Here is a 23,556-nt window from a genome sequence, read left to right on the forward strand (position 1 = left end):
CAGCCAGCTTTTGGCTCCTTTTCTCCGTAGGGAGACGGAGAGTTGAACTTTGTTTTCCTGAGACTTCGTTTTTTTTTTTTTTCTTCTTCTTCTCTTCTGGACTGTTTCAACATCAGACCACATTGGGAGAATTTTCCACCAAGGCCCTGGAGGTGGGCCCACGATCCAGCTTCGAGGAGGAGGAGAGAGACCATATCTACAGAAGAACTCTGAAATTTTCCCAGGTTTCTCTCCACAGCAAGAGGTTTTATTATTTAGCATTATTACCCTTTTCTTGTGTGTTTGTTAAATAAATAGTTTTTATCTCTTTCACTTTCCTCTGAGAAAAATTTCCTTTTTTTTTCCCGAACCTGGTCGAGTAGGGGTGGTTGTAACCTGCCTTCTATCAGAGGATATTTTTCCTCCAAATTTGTCCAAACCAGCACAGCTAGGACAATCTAAAAACAAGCCTGAAAGGTAATTTTGCAAAGATGACTTTAAATCAGTTACCATATAACAGCCTTGTACCTGAGACTGACAGCTCCTTTGGTACGTGAGAAACTGTAGAAATAGACTTATAAGAGTTTGAAAATATGGACAAGCAAGTCATACTTGATGTCCTTCTGAAAAGGCATCCACAAAGGGAATAAAACCAGTAAAAAAGTGTACAAAATAGTAAGTCAAATATGTCACTTGAATTTAGACCAGTTGTCTTGGCAGAGTAATAACTTGAATGACAAAAACATTAAGGAGAAGGAGGATCAGATCTCCTCAATGTGAAAATAAATGTGAAATAAATCTACCTCCAGCAAAGTCACTTTCTTTCTGATATTAGTATTGCAATGTTCTTCCACAAAGAGATCAAAACTGTCCCACCTTAATTATTTTACATGCAAAACAAATTGGGGACTTGTGACTCAAAATATCTAAGTGAATTCATACAGTTTTTTGTGGTTTTTCTTTTCCCTTCTCTTTTTCTTTTTCTTTTTTTTTTTTTTTTTAACATGGACCTAGAGTAAGTTTCCTATCCTTTTTTTTTTTTTTTTTAAGTTACTCTGGTGAAGAAGTAAACTGTAACATGAATGCCAGAACTGTCTGCAGCACCATCTCCTGCTGTTCCAAACCAGCAATGTGGGTAAAATCACAAACAAACAGCACAGTCCCAGTAGGCTCCAGATATCCTGAACTTCCACTCATTAAAGCTGAGCTTTAAAACAATACAATATGGCTTCCCCTAGAGATATTTTTTCCAAGAAAAAATAATAATACACTGAATCTTTAAATTTTTTTTTGCCGTGTCTTGAGACTTTTGTAATAAAGCAGGGAAAGTGCAGCATGATTTCATTATGTCTTGACTGTATACATTGTGAATATTGACGTTTTTGTCAATTAAAATGTAAACATAGCTTGAAGATTCCACACAGCTTTAATAGATGATCAGCACAGTTACTCAGACTGTGGGTATTTTAAGAACATGCCCAGATTGCAGCTATCAGAAGCAGATAATTTTATTCAATATAATTATTGTGGCTTTCTTATATGACTTAAAGTGTGCAAAGTTGAAGTTCCTTTTTTCCCAAAGTCAATTACCACAAAGCTATGAGAGAAAAGCATTTTTTTTCCACATGAAATCCAAGTTTTTAAGCTCTGTTCACACAGCTGGGCATGCAGAATCAGCAAAGCTCTTAAAAATTCCCCAGGGAATTAATGTGACTTAATGGCAGTGTAACAATGGGATAGGGCTTGTCACAGTCTTCCCAGTGACTTCCAAATAAAATAAAATGTAGAAAATAAATAAAATGAAATAAAACAACCATTCAATCTTCTCTGACAAAGATAGTTGCAATGGTATTAACCAGCAAATTTGTTCAGACCGAGACTGTGACCCTTGCTGTGTTTATTGCAGTGAGACCACTGCCACAGTCATTGGAAGTGTAGTATGTGAAAATTCTTCATTGTTTCTGCGCTAGTTTGTTCTGCTACAGTAGCTGAGGCAATTTAAAGGCCAACTAGTGGGAATTACTGCAGGATACATGTTAAATGTGAACATTATGCTAATATCACAAGCCAGTCTGATTTAGCAGCTCTTTAAGGCATAGTACAAGATGGTCCCTTGTCTCCTTTGAACTGAAGATGTCTTTTCTTACTGTGGGGACAATTTTCAACTGATCACTGAGAGACATTTTGGCTGAGTATTTTGCATAATTTTACGGTTCTTATAATCTTGATTCTTTTTTAATAGAGAAAAATTGGCTGGCCTTCTCATATGAATCGTTCTGGTGTTGGGAAAGGGAAAACAGCCAGTAAAGTTACATAAAAACAGGAGGGGAATTGAGTTACAGACATACACCAAAGCATCCAAACCAGTAAAACATATCACATATTATTCTTGAACAATGCAGCCTCCTCAGAGGTACTGGATTGCTTCTCCAAAGTCCTGTCTAATATGTGATTGACAAGAAAACTACACCCCCTGTCTTGAAGCTGACTTGACTGGCATCAGTGGAGGGGTCTTCTTTCGTCCCACCAAGGCTGAGCACTGACAGGTCATCCTGTGCCTGTTATCTCTAACCTGCTCTCAAAGCATCGCTGTATCCCTGCTCAGTTTGGGTTTCTGCTGCCTGTCTCTCCAATCCCAAGTGACATAGTCTGGAGGATTCTCTGTGCCACCCTTGTGCATTGGTGGACACAGCTAGTCTTTGTCTTCCCCTTCTTCCAGACTTTTCTGCAGTTGTCTCAAGTGTGAGGCCCACAAAAGGCTTGATAGCAATTACTTAGCTGGCATAGACTGTGAGGGGGCTGTAAAAAGAGTAGATCTGTAAATTTGTATATATTTGTTCCACAACTGTATAAAAAGGAGAGAGGAAGAAAAAGAAGGTCATGTTTGACAACGTGCAAGAGGTAAATCAGTTCTGGAAAGGTTAAAAATTGAAAACCTGTTCCTTTGTCCAGCAACTCAACCTAAAAGACAGTCCTGAAAAAAGCTACTCCTGGAAAACAGCCTGATGCTCTTCAGACTCACTATCCTGTCAGTATGAGCTATCAAGCCCTGGGCAGGATTCAAGGCTTTCAGGATTTTTCAGGATTTTAGGGTCAGGTTCAATGCATCCCGCTGCTGAGGACATTTGAACCTACTTCATCCCACCTAGAAGAATGCCTAAAGTGCAGTTTCGTGGCAGCATTATGGTTCAACTCTTTCACTTTCCGTAGATTAAGATGCACAAAAGTGGAGCCTAACTACCACTTCCCAAGTGAATACCTCAAAAAAAGTGTGTGGGATAACCAGTGCTGATATTTTTATATGGAATTATGTATATTTAAATCAATGTTCTCAAAGGAGAGACTGGAGGAACCTCCAGCATTCTGACATTATAAGATTGCCATACTCACTTGAAATCATACTCTGTTTTATTGAACAGTGAGAGGATTGCTGTGGGAAGAGAAAGATTTCAATTACTTTTTTGTTGTTAGAAACAAAATTTGATCCTGTGTTTTCCAAATTCTGCATGAATTCTATTATTACTGAGTAAAAATTGAGACATTGTTTCTGTTTCTCTTTAAGGCAGACTTAAGAAACTAGCCTTTTTCCTTCCAAACTCATAAAATTTCCTGGACACAGAACTCAAGAGTGCCACCATTTCTCAAAAAAAAAAAAAAAACAAAAACAAAAAACGAAGAAGGAAAAAAAAATATTCCAAATTACCTAGCTTTCACAGTAAATCTTATTCTTACATTTAATCTAACCTAACCTAATCCAAGCTTCTCAGTTTTCTCAGATGCACCACACAGTTCAGGGTCTCACTACTGTGTTCACACATCAGTATTTTGCTATTTATTTATTCTGAAAATTCTCTGCATCTTCTAATTTGTACTGTAGCTATGTGATTCATGTATGGGCTTCCTGATACAGTGAGACAATGATTCCTGATGGAAGGCACACTAGGATTTTTTCGGAATGCAAGAAGGGAGAAATCTGAACAAGCCAAATCAGAGAGCAACAAATTATATATTGGGTAGAGGATAATGTTTTTACTGCTTGGTCAGACTGTGTTCTACACTGCATCTGCTGTGATATACTTTATTTGAAGAAATACAACTCCCATGGCACAGGGTTTCCTAAAGCCAAAATCGATTAGACATGTAGAATTCACTTAGAAGAAGGCTGAACTAAAAAAATGACCTACAATAAGTAGGTGTTCCTAGATTAAATACTTGAACTGCTTATTTTGGAGATCACTACTCAGACTAACATAGATGCAGATCATGTTTTCCAAAGAGTAACAGTCTTGACCTCTGTTGGCTGGGTCATAAAATTGTTGTGGGAGGCTATTGTGGAGCACTTTCTTTAGGTGAGTGTGTTTCAGTTTAGATCATTGGACACCGAGATAAAACCTCTCCTTTGGCAGTTTATAAAGGTTTGTGCTCTTCAGAAAGTCCATGCAAGTCCAAAAAAAAAAAAAAAAAAAAATCCTGGAGAAAGGCATTGGCCATGGATTAAAAATCTCTTTTCCACTCAATTCTTTTATGAGGGGTAGAACGGAAGGCTGGAGGCAGAGAGTGAGGGAAGCTTACTTGGGAGGAAGGGAGGCAACAGAACTAAATGATGACTTATGAATAATCATTGCTTTTGTTGTCATGACATTTTATTGCATTTGGCACCAAATGGCTGTGTCGTTATAGCAATTTATGTTCATGCCTCATTCAAATGGAAAAAAAAATTAACAATTTGTTTCTAAAATAAAAAGAACATGCAGGAGCATCTGCAAAGAGAATGACCTCTTTCATTTAGCCCAGCTTTAATAATGTGTAAAAGTAGGAATTTACTGTCCAACTAGTTTGGTCCAATTTTGCTTGGTTGCCCTTGGGCTTTATTATTAGTCAAGCAGAGGAAGAAATCTGCTAGCCATGTTCAAAACTGAAAAAACATGGGTAAGATTTTAAAAGCTTGGTGTGCTTCCAGAGACTGTGTCACTCAAGTTTTTGGTTCTGGCTCTCTAATTAATTACAACAATTATCCATCCCTATCAGAACTCATCTAAAGATTCCCTGAGACTTGAACACTGGGCAGGCTGTGTTAGGTTAGATACACAGACTTGGAGAGCTTGTCAAGTGAAACCAGTGTCTGTGGAGCCTGGGGTGAGAAAACAAGACATCCCACCTCTGTCTAACTGCATTTTGTATTTGCCTCTTTCCTGTCTCATCTCAGAAGTGGACCATCCAGTGCCTCCACGTATTTCCCCTGAAGCTCCTAGGTTGCTTTTAAAACTGAATGATAGCAACACTTGGACTAAAGAGAGCTGGAGGTGGGGTTTGCTGAATCAAAGTTCAGTGTCTGTGGGTGTTCTCCCAGTTAGACGCTTGTGTGCCCATGGCAACTGACCTCTCGTGGTGTCCACTTTGTGGTGTTGTTCTTGGATGGCTGAAATAGAGAACGCTTTTACAGCTATTTGCTTCACTTGACTGAGGATGGAATGGTTCCAGTTGTGTAAATAGCTCCTGGTGCTCTTCCAGTTTTTCTCCTCACTACCCCATGGAGATGCGTTTGCTTAAGCAGGGCATAGTAGGAGAAGAAGCTCTGCTGGATTCCTCCTCGCAAACCTTCCAGCACATCTCAGGCCTGAACTACAGCATCTCTGTCAGTACAGCCCGTGACTTCTCCTTGAACACAAAGAACCAGTTTTACCACATTAAGTCATGGTTTTGTCTAATAGCAAATTAAGAGGGATAACTTAACGCATGTGACTCTTGGTAGAACTTGGACCTCCAGAGACAGTCAGTGAATATCCCAATCAGCTACACATTTGTCTATCCTTACACAAATCCCGTGAGATAGCAGTTGCACAAAAAGGAATATTATCTAATTAACACATGCAGTTGGAATTTGATCTTCCATTTTCCTTTGGAATATCCCAGCTGAAACTGCACTCACATCACTACAGGATTTATGAGGATTACACAAAGTGCTTTTTCCCATACACATGGTGAGTATGAGTTTCATCCATCAATGCAAGCTTGCATAAGCCCTGTGAATGAAGGGTTAGATGTGACTTTGAAATCCTATCTCAAGTGGAAGAAAAAAATGGAAAGTACATAGCATGTAATATATAATGTGTGGATATGAATTTTCTTCTCATGTACAGTTGTAATCTGTAGTTTAGGAATGTTACATTGAAGCTGGAAGGTATAACCATTTGTATAACATAGTTTTCCTTTGTTTGCTTGGTAACTAAACAGCATGGGAATTAAAAATCATCTTTTGATAGTCTATGTCAGAGTAATAACATCTGAAACTTACTGCTGATTTTAGAGGCTTGCTTCCCTCCAAATACCCACATTTACAGAGGAAAAGAGTGAGAACTAGTACTTACAATCCCCTGGCTCCTAGTTTTATAGCCACATGCCTAGATGCTTCTAGGAAAAATGATGGAGAAGGGAAGATGCCTGAGTTCTGGTCTGATATAGATTCCTGAAGCTACATTTGTTCCTGGAGTTATGTTGTTGTTGTCTGCTGAAGATATGACACTCTGTTAAAAATGTATTTAACCAAAAGAATGAAAGCATTCACTGCTGACTCGCAAAAATTACTCTCCTTCTCCACAGGTACTGGACAACACCGTGTGTTGAACCTGAACAATCCAACCAGACAAAAAGTCCATCAACCTTTCTTATCCACGGACTATTTTCTGAAACACATGAAAAAAAAAAAAAACCCACACACAAAGAAACAGTACAAAAATGCAGTGGCTTTGGTCCTTCTATGGCCTTTTAGCTTTGCCAAGGTCTCACTGAGACCTTTGAAAGAAGTGGAAAATCCTCAAATCTTTAGAGTAGGGACCATCTTTCCTTGTTCTTTCTTTCTCAGCATTAACTTTCTTCTCAAGCTCTTCAGTATCTTTATCCTTCCTCCAGGAAGTAGCATGAGGAACAGAGAAAGTCCAGACAGGAAAAAAAGCATATTCCAGGGGCCATAGAGACAGGATAGGCAGTAGAAGAATAACAAATAGAAGACCACTCATGAAGAGCTGATCTTTGGCATCCTCTGGCATTTCCATAGAGGTGGAAATCATGCCAATTCTTGGGTTCTGTACAAAACAGTGCAAAAGAAAGGCCAGCAACATCCTCACTATCTTTAGAGGAGCTGTCTTAGTGCAGAGAAAGCTGGTAAAACCAAGATCACAAGAGAAGGAAGTTTTCAGTCCAACTTGTGTAATTTTAATGGAGACATCATTTGAAGGACTAGTGAGCACTGACCTGGAAAATCAGTTTCTAACTGAGATATCTAAGAGGTAGAACCAAAAACCTCCAGTTAGTTTTAGCAGCTGAGCCTACAAAATGCAAATTCAATTGCTCAGAGAATTCCTAATGGCTAAAAAATAATCTCATCTTCTAGGCTAGATACTGATCAGGATGCTTTACTTGAATAATTTCTGAAAAATAAGACCCTATAAACCATAATATATTTGCTGGTAAAGAGTTATTAATTGCATTTGTACCTCATTCTGTCCAGCTGGATTAAGTTCTTGCTGAGCACATCAGACAGCTTTTATTTGCTTCTTGTCATGCTAAGTAAGAAGGCATTTATGTTAGAAAATAGCTTTAAAACTATATAAATCTTTGCAGCCACAAAAGGACCCACTCAGACTGAAAATCCTTGCTTTTTAAAACAAACTCACTTTGTTAACATGTTCTCAATCCAAATATCCAAAGCAATGTTTAACCCTTGTACTGTTTTCTCCTCTCTTACATGATACCCTTGTTCAATTATTGCAGTATACTTGATTTAGATTAAAGCTCTTCACCTTTTGCTCAATACACTGTACTTTAAGCATGGTAAAGTCTCATTAAAGCAAATAAATGTAACCTTCAGATCACTCTCCAGATTTATAACTTTGTATGGCAAGAGAACTGATGCATGTCTTTCACTCCAGAGTGGTGTATACCAAAAAAATCTTTGGAAAGTGAAATGGACAAGCCTGGATCAGATATTCCCTCAAAAATGTCGTAATTCTGTAAACCTGAGAAGCTCAATAGTGCACTTTACATGTCAAAAAATTAATCAGTTAAAATGGGACCACATCTTAGATTTAGCCAAGTCCAGGCTTTGGAATGTAGCAACATACTACGTGGCTTGTAACAGGATATCTGACAGATATGAATTTTTATCTGTTCATATTTGCCATATACAGATGTAGATTTTATATTTTATTTCATAATTAAGTTTTCATAATGAAAAGGTTTCTGGATTATATGAGTCACATAGTTCAAATATTCTATCAAAGAAATGTAACTCCTCATTTTAGAAAGCGTGTAATATTTTTGTATCTAAAAAGCTCATTAGTCCTAGAATTTTTTTTAGACTATCCACAAATTGAATTACAGACTATATTTTGAAGAAAAAAAAATCATGGGTTGTGAGGAAAAAGGATTGATTTATCAATTTAATCATAAATACTAAATGAAGAAAGACAAGAGAGTGCTGCATCTGGAAACCATGTGTGTTAGAAAAGGATTCTCATTCCAACACTGGCCTCTGGTTTAGGCCTCTCTGTTTAGTTCTGTTCAGCCTTGAGGTGTAACAGGCATAAGCTTCATTGTTAACTCTAAATTCAGATATTACCAGGATTTATATAATCTGTGGGCAAATTCCATTACCAAATGAGTTGGTTGCTCTACTCATGGAAAAGTTTGATTACCTGAGTCCTTGCATGCAGTGATTTCCCATTCTCTGTGTTAGCAGAGATCCATGACAGCGGATTTCAAGTTGGTTATCAGCCATCAACCAGTTTTTCTCCCTGAAGTCAAAAGTTAGTTTTCCTGGCTGATATTAATCTGGGACATACTTTTTAATTGAGAGCCAAGATCATACAACCAAGCTCATTTCTGGATGTGAATTTAAGGAACTATTTGGGAGAATCTCACTAGAACAAATAAAGGAAAAATATCAGGGGCACCTGATGCAGACTGAAAATTAACTACTCTGCCAGCTTCTTGTTGGATTGGCCTAAATCTTCCTGTATCACCAATTGCTTTTAATATGAAGATTTGGATTTCATTTGACTGGTATTGCAACATCATCTGCATAAAGCTTTTTTCATGCAGTCTTCATTTCATGCGTGCTTTCCTCAGTCAAGGCCTAGAAACAAAGAATAATTTTTTTAAAATGCACAGGAACAAATTCCAAGGATGAGAAGGTATCCCTCAGGAGTTTCAAAGGAACATGAACTGAGTAATATTATCAGGACTTCTATAGGAGACATTAATTGTTACCATTCCCAAACACTTGAAAAATCAGTCATTGGCTTACATGAGACACAAAATCTATAATATTTTCCAAGCATGGTTTTCAGATATCTTCTATTTGCTTTTGATTGCTGAAGTTGCTATGGTTTGAATTTCCAAGCTTTTCTCTGCCACAGCCTGTAAGCTGATGTTTTATCTATGTTTAATGGAAACTGATCTTACATGAACATACAGCTTGGAGCTGAATTTTCAGAAATCTGCCAGTTATTGTAAGTCTTGAGATAATATGATGAGACTTGGAGTTACAGAAGCAGGTAAGAAACCACCTTATGACATTTTGCTTCTGTGATTCAGAGATCACTTGAGAGGTTCCTTTCCCAAAAGACCCAAATGCATTACTGTAAAACCTAAGACCTGTTCCATAAAAATCTTGCTCCAACGAGAGGACCATACCAGTTTGTAAGGGCCCAGGAATTCATCCCTTGGAATCTTTTCATCACACCTGTGGAGTTCTGCATCATGTGGTACAGTGAAGCTGATAGACAGCTCCACTTGCTGCCTCTCTATAAGAGAAGCAATAAACTCCAGAATGTGTGAGGGACCAGAGCACAGTACTGGAAGACTGATGCTTAAAAAGCTCATTATCTGTGAAACATGTTCTACTTCCTTCATCAGACTATAAAAATGGTGAATCTAAAGTAATTGTATCATGTCTTCCTTACAACAGTCTTTGTGAATTTATCTTCTCAACAGTTTTCAGGGAATTGGTATTAGACCTTCCTATGAACTGGGAGACAGGACACAGAGATAAATTACCTTGGACAAGTCTTCAAAGGAGTTGAACCTGGGCCATCATCAGACCACACACTTGTGCCTAACACAGACAGGTGGAATTCACTCTTTGTTTCCCTTTCACAAAAATAGATTTCCCTGTAATTACAGTTGGAGTTTCAACTGCACTTTTACTTTCTCTCAAAGAAGACAGTAGGTTCTAGCAGATTAATCTGCCTTTTATTTTGATCAGGCAAGTAGCCTGACTTTTTAACTGACCTGCTGTGATTTCTGAGTTGAGGAAAAGCACAAAAGGTTTTTATTAAAACCAAAATACTTAGCTTTTTTGAAACACCTTGCTTTGTATTTGCTTTCTACACACAAAACCTGTTTTATCCCTCCAAAACATTTTGATGAAAAAGATCCTCAAGCCTTACTATTCAGCAATTGGGCCTTTAAAAACAAATTTTGGATAATACGAGTTTTTATAACACATTTATATATTTATTTCTTGGATTAGTGTATTTAAGGGGCTGTGAGCAGCTGAGGGGACTGACTGCTTTTTCTAAACCACATGGGGTTCTTTTGGCATTAGTGATGAAGCTGTTCTATGCCAGTTAACTGAGGCTTATGAACAAAGAGACTTGATTTAAAAGTTCATGCACAGGTTACAGAAACACCGGTGGTGTGAGCAGGTTTTCTTCTCCTCATCTCTTTTAAACGCTTAAACACCTCCCAGCCACAGCTAACTCCAGCTAAGGGCCTTATACACGCCTGAAGACAGCAAAATGTCTGTGCTTCTGCTTCTCCAGCAAACCTGGACACAGGTCCTGTGGCAAGCCCTCATTTACTGCTTAATTCTTTTTACAGGCAGCAGGTATTAAACAAGCTTCTTGCAGCAGCTGTTCTGGGAAACACTGGCATGGCTGTAATCCCCCCGGCTGAAATGCTCCGAGGTATTTACTGACTCTCTCTGCTCAGCTGAAGAGCCTCCAAGTCACTGGAGCCAGACTAACTCTGGGCTCCTGGTGTTAGTAGCCAAATGTAAAAACAAATCAAAATATATATCCAGGATCTGAATTTTAGGCTAAGTAGGAAAAATGCCCAGATCAAAAACCTCTACACTGGGGCACCCAGGAAGGTTCTGTTAAGCTCTTGAGTCCTTTTCAAAACATGCCTGTTTTCTTCAAATTCAATTCAACTTTTGAAATGTAGAATATAATTTCAAACTGGAATTAGAAACATCTTTGCTTATAACTCAAAAAGATAAATTGATGGGGTTTTTCCCTCCAGTTTTTTGTTTTAGTTGAAACTACTTTTCAGATTCTTTTTCCTAATTTGGTATCTCTGAAGTTTGGGGTTTTAAACTTTTATTTTTAAGCAATTTTATAAATAAAGTATTTACTGAAAAGCATCACCCAGCACTGGAAAATCTCTTTGGAAAGAAATATAATGAAAAATGTTCTCAAAGAAAACACTGAAAAGGAGCCAGCAAACATCCTACTGCAAGACGAACAGAACTATCAAAAAAATATAGACTTCATTAGACAGATCAATTCCTCATAATATCCTAATCTAATAATCAGGGTGACTAAGGGCTTTGTGTCCTTTGGTGAAAAGAAGGACGTAAGAAATAGCTGCATGCTAAAGTCCTGGTTCACTGCTTTCTCTCAGACACTTAAGTTTTATATTACAGCCTCAGCTGTATTTTTTTTTTTTTTTTTTTTTTTTTTAATACTAGGCTGGTTTAACTTCCTTATCAAGGGACTAGAGTTTATGGATTGAGCAGACAGTGTCCCAGCAGCTGAAGTTAAAATTTATTCTTATGTTATAGAAAAAACAGGTCATTTGGAATGGAAAGCTTTTACAGTCTTTGTAATTAAGATGGGCAAGATGGTTCTCAACATTTTCCTTCCACAGGATAACTAGGATACTTGAATTTTTCTGTCTGGCTTGGGAATGAACTAGAGGAAGTTCTGATAGGAGCATAGAGATGATTGAGCTTTCAAAGACTGGGTGGGATTTCAAGCAATACTGGAGTGTACTGTTACCACATTAATTCACTCATTTTTATGGAGTCAGATCATAGCAGAGGATGATGCTGTACATAGAAAACACAGAGACACAATGAGGCTCTGAAGCAGCTTGTACAGAAAATCTCCCAGTGAAAGTTATTCAAGCACTAACATTATTTTTTCAGCCTCCCCTGCTTATTTTCAGCACAATATGGTGTCTTTGAAGAAATGTTAATGGTCCAGCTTTCTGTGCCATTGGAAGTGCTCTCACCTGGCCATGGCTGGGCAGAGGCAGCAAGGCTAAACCACAGGATTTAGCTCTGCCATAGGCAGTCACAATAAAGAACAAACCACAATTATCCCTGTGCATGTCAGGGCGGTTGGAGCTAGATGATCTTTAGGAAAGCATTCCAACCCAAACTTTTCTAAGATTATATTATTCTATATATAAGTACTTAGAAGTATTCAAATTACTTCCATGTTATGGTTCTTCCTGGCATTTTTCCCCATTTTAATCCCTATTTCTACTCTTTTGAGTATCAGAATGCATGTACTGCACCAGATGAGGTCTTGCCATGACCGTGCACTCAGGCATTTTCCCCTCATTCTCTGTGGATCTCATATGCCTTCACACAGCTCTGCAACACCAGCAGCTCACAGTCGTGCTGAGTTTCTACTCTGCAGCCTGCTTCTCTTGTTTGCTGCTTTCAAACCCTCAGCATCCAGCCCCTCCAGGAGAAAGTTTTATTACTGCCTAAATGAATCTTCTCACTTTTCATGGCACGGAATTTTCTCCCATTTCTATCTCTCTAACAAAAGGCTTTTCAATTCTTTCTTAATGGCATCCCCATCTTTCACTACAGCGACAGTGACTTCAAATGCTGTGTTGTCATGTTTTCTTAGCTCACTTCTGGGTTTCTGTGCCAAAGTCATAATGAAAACATTACATTAAATTAGTCCAGGTTTGATCCTTGAGAAATCCCATTGCAATGTCCATGTGATCCAAGGCTTCTCGTATAGGTACAGCTTGTCATCTTCCATCTAAACAATTCTTTAGCCAAGTTCCAGTTCTTGTATTAGTTGTCTCCAGCCCAAGAAATTTCCTGTGACTCTGTCCCAAATACTTTACTGAAGTCCAGATATTTACTGCATTTTCCTCATGAGGAACTGAAGTGTTTTATCAAAGGGAGATTGAATATCTTTAATAGAAACATCTGGGACAATCTGTGGTTTTGTCGTACTTTCATTTGACTTTTTTTCCTTAATTAATTTTGTTTTGAGTTTATTACTTTTCTTCAAAATTTTCTTCAAGCCTTAAGTAATGCCATTAAGAGTATAATAGCCTTATCTTCTCTCTTTTTTTTTAACAGCAGAGAATGACAAGACTCCCAGATAACAAATTTGTTTTAAGAAGGAATCAATACAACAAATCTTTATGTGAAACCGTTGTGTAAAATGAACTCTTTGTGTGACTCATATCCCATTAGCCTTGGTGTATATCTGTTATAGGGCATTCCTGAATTTCCAATCTACATCTGGCATAAATAAGACTAAAATGATATTATAAATTGACAAAACCCAAAAGACTACAGTTAGTGAATTTGAAGATGAAGGATTCTTGTCATACGAAACTGGAAATTGCGTACTCAGCTATATCACAAAAAACGGTGATTTGGTCACTGTCAGCAGTGATGTAAAGGATGGCATAAATTAGATGTGGGCTTTGGTGAAAATGCAAGATGAGCACATTACATTCAGAAGAAGACAGTAGATATTCTCTTTTTACAATACATAGTATAAAGTCCACTTGTGATATTTTTACTTTTGTTTGCACAGATGGACCTCTGATGATTTAACTACAGAATTACTTTTGACCATCACCTCTGATGGATGCTCTAACCATGACAGGCTGCATACTTCTGATCAGATACTTCTCCTTCCTCACAAATATATTATTGAAAATGGTACATGTTTACAAGTATTTGGTATTAATGTAGAGACATTTTTTTTCATCAAAATATCCAAAACTATTTTCTTAGAAAATTTCTGGTTCAGTTCTTTGGGCCCACTCAAAACCTTGAGGACAGATATAGATAAAACCACAGACCAGGGAGGCACTTTCCAAGCCATCACGATGGCAACTTTGAATTATTCAGTTTGTTTCTCTCCTGATGATAACTCATCTCCTGATCTGCTATAGGAAACAGAGCCCATGTCTTCTTGTACTCTGGAATCAGGAGCTACAGCAAATTCTTGGTCGTCTTAACTCCTGTTTTTGGATCCCAGAGCCAGATTAAATGAATATCATCCTTCATTTCTGATTCTAAACATTACTGTTCATATGGAGTAAGATTTGTTATACAAATCCACTTTAGTGGAAGACAGAAAGGATTTAAGGGCATCAGCCACCTTCACTGCCCTTGAAATGTGTGTGATGCCAGGTATGAGGTCATCTGGGTAGAATATGTAGATACTTGGATTCATAGGAGGCATATACAAGAATTAAAAATTGAACAAAACCAGTTCTGCAGTGAAAATGAAATAATTATATTAATCTGCTTTAGGGCAACTGATGTGAGATTAGAGCTAATCAATTAGCCACGCAGAACACATAATAGCCACTATAATAGGACATCATACAGAGGCAGCAGATGGATTTTTGAAGAGTAACAAAGAGACTTAGACACTAAATACATTGACTTTCATTATCTCTTCACACTTTTTACAACCACAGAGCAACTCCCTTGGCTGGCATACACTGACTTGGATCAGTTGAGCTGAGTGGAACTAAACAGATTTACAAGAGCTGACAGTCAATTCCTTACACCTCTTTTCCCCCTCGTTCTGCTTACACAGCTTAGCTTTACTTGCAACTTCAAACTTTTTGGGTGGCCTCTACAACTTATAAGAGGAAATTCTATGCAGAAGTAATTTATTAAAAATAAGTCATTCCAAAGGTTTTCTTGGCTGAACATCTCCTACCTCCCCTGCACCTACACTTGGTGATCTATGAATTTCTTCACATCTGACTGTGTTGGGGAGAGGTTTTCCATTATTTTTTTTCCATTTTATTTTCACATCAAAATATGTCATTTTTTTAATACATTTTCTCTGAATGCTTGCACATGTGAGTGGTTCTGCTGACTGTTATGTGGAAGCAAAAAACATTGCAGAGAACCAGTCCTCTGTGAATAGTCAAAAATGCTTAAAAGTACATTATAGCCCCTGGACATTAGACTCAAATTTCTGAATGATCCAGCTTGAAATCTAATGTGAGCTCCCATACTTCTGCATCTAACTTTGATAATTTTAGCTGACATTCCTACAATGACAGCTTGCACATTCAAATACTTTTTATAGCCCACAGAATTGTTTTATCATGCTTTTTATCAAATCAAGCAGAGAGAAAGAAAAAGGATTTTAAATTATTGATTTATTTAATGTTTCCCAGAACTCCTTTGCTATTTCTTTATATTTCAATCCATCACTAGGAATAGTGAGAAAAGGTTAAAACAATTGAAGGTGATGAAAATCTTCACGGTAATGTAGATACCAGTTTTTATGAAGCTGTCAAAAAAGTACTGACATGCAAATTTTCAGTATTAATATAATAGCTTAAATGATTTTGTTATTCTTATTTTAACCCAAACATATTCTGGATTTACATATCTACCAAAAAAAGGTAATGTTTAATATGCATTATAAGCAACAACATATAGTTGTGTACTTTCACATAAAATTGCTTAATATATACATTTTTTAAAAAGGAAGGCATCTCATCCTCCAGTGTTTGCGGCTAGTAAGAAAACTATTAGACAGTGAAGGATTAATTCTGATGAGGACTGAATTGTTTGAACATTAAAGCTGCCACTGGTTTGTACAAACTGGTTTGTTTTAATTGTTCTTAGCAAGTATGTCCTGGATTGCTAAACATGATTTTAATTTATAATGGTATTAACACAGCAGTTTGTTGCATTGTCACTTTTGGGAACCATGAAATGAGACATGAGAGTTACCGGATTTGTTTGTAGGCACATGGGAAAGTTTCATCACAAAAATCATTCTCTTGGGACCGAATAGTTCGGACTTGGATTTTTAAAATAAAACTGGACAGATACTAAATGTTTCAGTAAAATTCTGTTTTGTGTTGGAGTTTCTGTTGGAAGAAGAGCCTAGAGAGGGTGAGTTTGGATTTAAGTTTTATGTTTGTTGTTTGTATTGCTACAGAAAATCACAAGTGTGCACTGGGATCCCACTGACAAGCCTGTGTCCTCATAGCAGTCATTCTGTCTGCAAAGTACTTTTCCTTATTTCTCCACCTGTGGGAATAGACTGAGGAATAAATCTGGGAATTGCTCTAACTACATCATGAGTGTTGCGTGAAACTACAAATCTGCCTCCAGCATTTCCTGCAGCAGAGGGATACACTTTATACCCCGTGTTGTTGTTGCACAGCTCCCCGTGGGGATGATGGCAATGTCCTCACATGTGCTGCTGGTGTGGAAGGTGGGAGTAGAACTGCTCCACGATCACCTGGACAGCCTTTTTCACCGTCTTTGGATGCATCTCATGTCCTCAGGGGCTGTGGAAAGGGAGCAAAGCTTGAGGAAAGGCTGAGGGAGCTGGGCTTGTTCAGGCTGGAGAGGAGACCTCATCCATGTTGGTAAGTATCTGAAGGGACAGTGTTGAGAGGATGGAGCCAGGCTCTGCTTAGTGGTCACAAACAATGGGACAAGAGGGAACAGGCAGAAACTGGAACACACAAAGTTCCACCTGAACATGAGGAAGAACTTCTATGCTGTGATATCACTTCTCAGTGATAGGGACTTCCTAATATAAGCCTGATTTTTATGATTTTTTTCTTTCCATTTGTTTAATCCTTATTTTAATTCCTGTAGGCTTTTGACATCCACCACAGCATACTACAGTCTACACCACAGTTTAACTCAGCACTGTGTGAGCAGATGTTTTCCTGGGACCTGACACTGGGTAGTTTTTTTGACACTTAACTGTTTAATGCATCACAGGAAGAAACAATTCCAATATGAAGGCATCAGGAGTAGCAGAGATAAACTGTATGATGTACAGATGTGATAAAGAACCTAAAGGACAACTACTATCACAAAAGTAACTAACAAAGAACACAGACAACCTCAATGCTTTCCTTTATAGCAGCAACCTGTCCCAGAAATACTGATTGTTCAAACTATTCAGGATGCTATGACTTTATTCATGACCTCCACTTTCAACTGCTCTGTGAATGCATTTACTTGTCAGGAAAAGTCTGTTCTTTAGCATCATCACTCTGAAATTGCATCACAGTGGCCAAAAGAGCTGGAATCTTGGATCTTCTGCACACTGAGAAGGAAAGTTCTGTAAAACACATGAAATGATTTTGAGGTGAGTGGCAGAGAAAAGGCAGGTGGATGTTTTGGCAGTACCACCTGGACAGTGTCAGGGATAGGGGTTGGGTATTCTGCTCACAAAACCCCATGCCAGCTGGGTTAGCACAGCAGGCAGAGCACTCATTTCTATGAATGTACACTCAGAATTGTTTCCAGATTGTCCAGCCTGGCAAAGTGATGCTGAGTAGCATTCAGTCGTAGCAAACATCTCCCTGCCATTTTCATTCCTGAGAGTTTCCTGTGCCTGACAAAAGCCCTGCTGTTCCTCAGGTGAATATGTCTCACAGGTTTCTTGTGACAAATCTGCACATATGCTGCAATACGTAAACAGCAGCATTGGCTTCCCCTGCAAATGTTCAATATGCATCTGTTAATAGGATCAAATTTTCTTCACACGTTTTCCAATCTGCTCAGGCTGCTTTGGCAACAGTAGTGTTCCTGCTAGCAAAACACCCTATCATTGTGAAACTTGTAAAGATGCTGGTTTGCCATGAGAATGGTTACAAAATGTTTTAGTTTGGCATTCTAGTCAAGAGCTGAACTATTATCTAAGCTGCTTGTTTCCCACTCCATATTCTTGTTGGGAGCTGAGAACTCCATAGTTCTTTCCAGTACAAATGAAACTCTCTCCTTCTGTAGCAAACACTTCAGTGGCAATTCTCTGTGATAAATAAAGAACATGAGCCCTTATTGATGCTTATGTGCTATCTAAACTGTTGGGATTATTATTCAATATCCTTACTTCATATACTATACTTCAGGATTTAGGGTAATTGGGTAGTTTTGTTTCCAAACTGGAAAACTTTGGATAAAATCTAGGCAAAGCTAATTATTTTGTCTTTCAGAATGAGATTCAGCTCATGGACTGAACCTAAATTTAGACATCTATATGTATATCCCTACTTGTGAAACTATGTGCTGAGGTTGCAACTGTAGTGGCAGCATATGCAGAGATGTATTGGAGCACTTCAGATAGCACTAAATTCCTACATTTAAGCCACTGCTTTGAGTCCAGAGTACTCAAAAAAAAAAAAAAAAATCCTAGAAGAGAGGCCTATATTTAACTTTACAAAACTAATAAGCATGAAAGTTGTCAGTTCAAATGAGAAAGATTAGTAAGGTTAGCAAGGAAGCATGAAAAGCCCCCAATTACAGCTTGTTTACAGGACAGCAACACAGTTTAAAAGAACATTCGAGGAAATAAGCATGGTTTCCCATTATTTTGATACTTCCTTTAGCATCTGAAAATGCAAGTGTGCCAACACAGTGGTGAATTGGAACATAGCAACTCTTGGAGCATTTTAAGAACATTAAATTAAACAACACTGGGTTGAATAAGTAAAAACATGCCCTCCAATCTGTTTCGATAGTTTATTTTATAGCACTGCCAGACAACACTATTTGTAGACTTCAAACTTGTTGAGTAAAAAAAGTTAACAAAAGTATGTTCCTTTCATAAAATGGTCCAGTTCCCTTTGCACATCAGAGTATGTTCTCTGTAGATGTGTGAAACTGGAAAGGCGCTGGGTTTGGACACACAGTCGTCTCCATGAAGAGTTTCAGGCTGTAGTAATCATCCTCTCTGAATCAGATAACCCTCCCATGCTGCAGCATGACTTCTGCATTTCACAGCTTTATCTGCATTCTCCCTTTATCTGATGGAAGCAGACATTTTTTTACATAACAAAGCTGTTAATTAGTTCTTGAAAAGATTGATAGGGACTTGTTTTGTAATAATTAGAGCTAATGCTATTACTCCTGAGGCTAAGGCTGTGCTGGAACAGAGATTTTTGTAGTTAAACACAGATTCAAAGGCACTCCATAAACCAACATGTTTTATGAAGGTTTAATAGATATATGCATGCAAAAGCTGTGTATACCAAGTGTGTCTTGCAATAACATATTATGTGAAGGTAAAACAAATTTTCAGATGATGTAATGGAATACAGTATAGTAGAGTAGTTGTATTTCTTACAGGCATCTGAATTTCTAGACTAAATTCTCTGTCTTTATACTTTTGCATATCCAGTGCTAGAAATAAAACAATTTAGCTTTTCTGTGGAACTTCTAAGATAAACACCTTTCTAAGGCTAAAACTCTGCCTTCAAACCCCTAGGTAAAACTGTCATTTGCTTGACTGGGTTATTTGGATGGTGAGCACATAACAGGAGGTATCGATAAGTAAGTCAGACAGAGGAGTAATTATCCATACCCTTTAAAACATAAAAACAGTCATTTAGACTCTTCCAATTTCTTTTGTCAAGAATAAATGTGAGGCGGGCTTTTGTTTAGCACTTCTCTGAGCTGTTGCCTCTTCACTGGCGAAAACAGGGACTTCAGAATCACAGAATGGTTTGGGTTGGAAGTGACTTTAAAGATCATCTGGTTCCAACTCCCTGCCATGGGCAGGGACACCTTTCTCTAGACCAGATTGCTCAAACCCTCATCCAGCCTGGCCTTGGACACTTCTATGGATGGTACATCCACAACTTCTCTGAGCAACCTGTCACCACCCTCTCAGGAGATAATTTCTTCTTAATATCTGGTCTGCACCTACACTCTTTCATCTTTATCCTGTCACCTGATTTCCCTTTATCCTGTCACCACAGACCTGGACTGAGATCTTCCTCGAGCCTCTTCTTCTCCAGGCTGAACAGCCCCAGCCCCAGCCTTTCTTCACAGGAGAGGTGCTCCATCCCTCTGACCATTTCTATGGCTCTCCTCTGGACCCATTCCAACAGGACCATGTCTTCCTTGTACTGAAAGCCCCAGAGCTGGATGCAGCACTCCAGGTGGGGTCTCACAAGAACACCATAAGAGAATTGTGAATTAAATACAGAGAAATCATTACCTCAGTATACACTTGCTGGATTAAATTTATATGACTTAAAAATAGATATGGAGAGTAATAAGCACTGTCTGAGTTTTAATCTGATAAAAATGTGTTCTTAAAATACTATACGAGAAGAATATATAATTAGGAATCTGGCCCAAACTTTACTGACTTAAGAGAAATAACTATCACTGAAAGATTTTACTAATATGACAATTTAATGTATTTATTTTGAAGGAAAAGAGGTTGTTTTAATATTTAAAAGTATCTCCACCTTAAATCCATCTGCAAAGTACACATTCTCCACATTCTAGATCCATTTCTAAACCTAACTCATCTGAAAATAAATCTACTTTGTTTATGTTTCTATTCCATGATCTCTGCTTACTTGCTCATAGTCTCTGATAGACCTGAAAATGGCTGCAAGAATACTTTATATCTGTAAGGTGTAATAAGTGCCACAAAAATAATTTTTTTTGGTGATACATACCTGCTACTCATACAGTTACTTAAAAACTGCAGAAAAGCCCCAAAATATAAATAGTATGGGAAAAGGAGAAGAGGGAGCGACTGCTGACAAGTTATCATGATACATGAGCTTCATGATACATGGGCATCAAATACTATACAAGATGAGTGCTCAAACAATCAAAGGGAGGTAACTATTAACATATAATTAAACAACAGAACCCATGAAATGTTGTGGACAATCAGATCAAAAAGCACAACTGACCAGTACATGGAAGGAAGGGACCGTGGGAGGACCTCAGACTTGAACAACCCCTACCAAAAACTTGATTAGAAGCTAAAATGGCCTCTTCAAGTGTGTTCTTGCATAAAAATACCACTTGCTTGCCTTTTTTTTTTACTGTGATTACCACTGTTGGAGATCAGATCCTGATACGGATGCACCCTTGGTCTGTTCCAGGACTGTTGTTGTGAGGTCATGTGAAATTGTTTTTTTTATTTAGACATGGTGTTCAATGTACTAAATCAGAAGGTGCCTTCTTGTTCAGATAAGGTATGAATGATGGAACTTAAGCAGGGGAAAATTCAAAAGCAGATTTCAAATCCTGACTCTCTGGTAGTTTATATGGTAGTTCAACCCAGCATGTAAATTAAGCAGAACAAAGTCTGGGTGTGGGCTCTTTGGGCAGACATGTCCTTGGGAGCCAGACTGGACAGATGGCCACTGTGCTCTGGTGCCAGTGGAGGAAGCTGGTCATTTAGAAAAGTTTCCTCCTCTCCTTCCCAAACTTGCTAGCATGTGTCAAAGGGAGTAGGCCTTCTGAAGTCCCATTTTTGCATCTCTGGAACAACTGGCTTGCTCTGACCACTGAACTATAATAGCTTATGGGTCCAGTGCTCCAGTATGAACCACTTCATCTGCTGTTTGACTCTCGGTGCTATAACACTGCTTTCAGCTTTGAAAGCAAGAACAAAAGAAAGTGCCTTGAGAGTGTGGAGCTATGAAGTAACCACATGTAATATTTCTTAAGCACATTTGTAAAGCTACAAACTGATCTCTTGCTAAAAAGAGAACACATTCTTGTACAAGCAGTATTCCCTTCTCCTTAAACTGGAGTACAGCTGTCCCAGTCTTGACCTCATCCAGCTGTACAGAAAGTTTTCTATGTGATAAATACGACTTAACTTCAGATGTTAATGATTTCTCCTCTATTTTTTCCAAGTCTTGTTTCTAACCACATGTATGAAACATTCAAGCTTCAAAACCTTATACCAAAATTCTAAGAGCAGGTCATTTTGTCATTAAATGAGTATAAGGAAGCACATGCTCAAATTGAAAAACTGTGCCGGGAAAGTGCCTATGCTACTTGAAATAGAAAAAGTTTGCCTTAAATTAGTATTCACAGCTACAAACAGGTGGCAGAGATCTGCATTAGGGATCCCAAGCCATCTTTTAGGTGCCACTGACATTCATCAAAATCCCACCTAACCCTGTAGGTAATTTAAGTGCCTAGATTAACAGATTTGAGGTGTCAGTGACAAAACTACAGCATCACACTGCTTTTTCTGTTATTAATGGACAGAAAATAACTCCTACAGGCTGAGTCCAAGTGGCTGCATTGGGCTTTTGCTCTGAAATGCCCCTCAGCACATCCTTCCTCTCTGCAGGGAATTAAAAGATGGACATTAGTCTCCCACATGTTATCCTTTGTGATTATTCCACATAACTCCCCATGTGACATCTAAACTGAGAAACTCCAGAGAAGAAGGTTCTTGAACTGAATGTAAATCTTAGCCTGTCCTAACTCCACGTGAGAGTGGGATTTAAGCACCCCCTAGACATCTCCCAAATCTTGTTTACTGGGAAAAGATAACTGAGGCCCAGGCTGACTGTCATCTATGCTGAACTGTTCAGGGGTCTTTGTTTTGAAACACTGCAGCAGTGTCTTCTGTGGTGCAGAGCTACAGGTCATCATAGGAGCAGTCCAAGAATTTGCAATTCTGTGTCAGGAAATGTCTATTTTGAGGATGTCCAGGAGCAAGGTGCTGAACTCATGCCTTCACCCTCCAGCACAACTTCATCCTTTTGTCTTGCCCAGTTCACCTGCATGGTCTGACCCAACAGACCTGCTCACAGCTTGTCTAACTCCATAACAGAAAGTGCAATATTGGTGCCTTCCCACACACTCCATATTTCATAGGTTGCAAATTCCCTTCTTCTGAGATTAAAACTGATCTTGTATGAAATACAAAACTATTCATTTGAGCAGCAAGTGGAATGTAATTTTCTGTACAACTTGTTTGCGTTTTTGTTATAATTATCTATAAGGTTAATTAAATCATGGGGAGATGAATGTTCATGGCTTTTCTTGAAGAAAATCTGTTATCTTTCTATATCAAACTGAAAGATTTCTTTTCAAAACTTACTGCCCATTGAAAACATGGAGAAAGTTTTTCTAAAATTATTTTTAACAAAACCTAGGGTCTTTTTAATGATTTTTTTTTTCCAAAACAGAGAAAATTCCCTGAAATCCTGAAACTATACTTAGAAATTAGAAGGGGCAAAACTAGCAGCCAACTCTCTCCTTTTCCTCACATTTTTGGGATGCCAGAGCTATTCCCACTACCCTCAAACCTCTCCCAAACACTTTCCTCTTTCTCACAAAAATGCCCCAATCCCAAACCTGTTACTCATCCAGAGACAACTCAGCTCCTGCTGTTACCAAGTGCAAACCTGATGAGAGAAGAACTGAACAACACTACAAACATCGCTTGTTCTGGAAACGGAAAAATTTTGCTCTACCTATTCAACAAACAGAACAAGAAAAATCAATCCAAGAAATCA

General features: G+C 38.2%; 1 long non-coding RNA gene across 1 annotated transcript; it reads left to right on the forward strand.

Annotated features, from left to right (window-relative positions):
* Window positions 1-203: 203 nt before the first annotated feature.
* On the forward strand, window positions 204-7,845 carry LOC121676714. Its single transcript, XR_006020556.1, has 3 exons — window positions 204-244; window positions 1,030-1,114; window positions 6,580-7,845. It is a non-coding gene; the product is annotated as an uncharacterized LOC121676714 (long non-coding RNA).
* The last annotated feature ends 15,711 nt before the right edge of the window (window positions 7,846-23,556 follow it).

Source organism: Corvus kubaryi, unplaced genomic scaffold, assembly GCF_017639235.1.
Source record: "Corvus kubaryi isolate FWS band 111438036 unplaced genomic scaffold, C.kubaryi_AGA036_p1.0 135, whole genome shotgun sequence".
Taxonomy (NCBI): domain Eukaryota; kingdom Metazoa; phylum Chordata; class Aves; order Passeriformes; family Corvidae; genus Corvus; species Corvus kubaryi.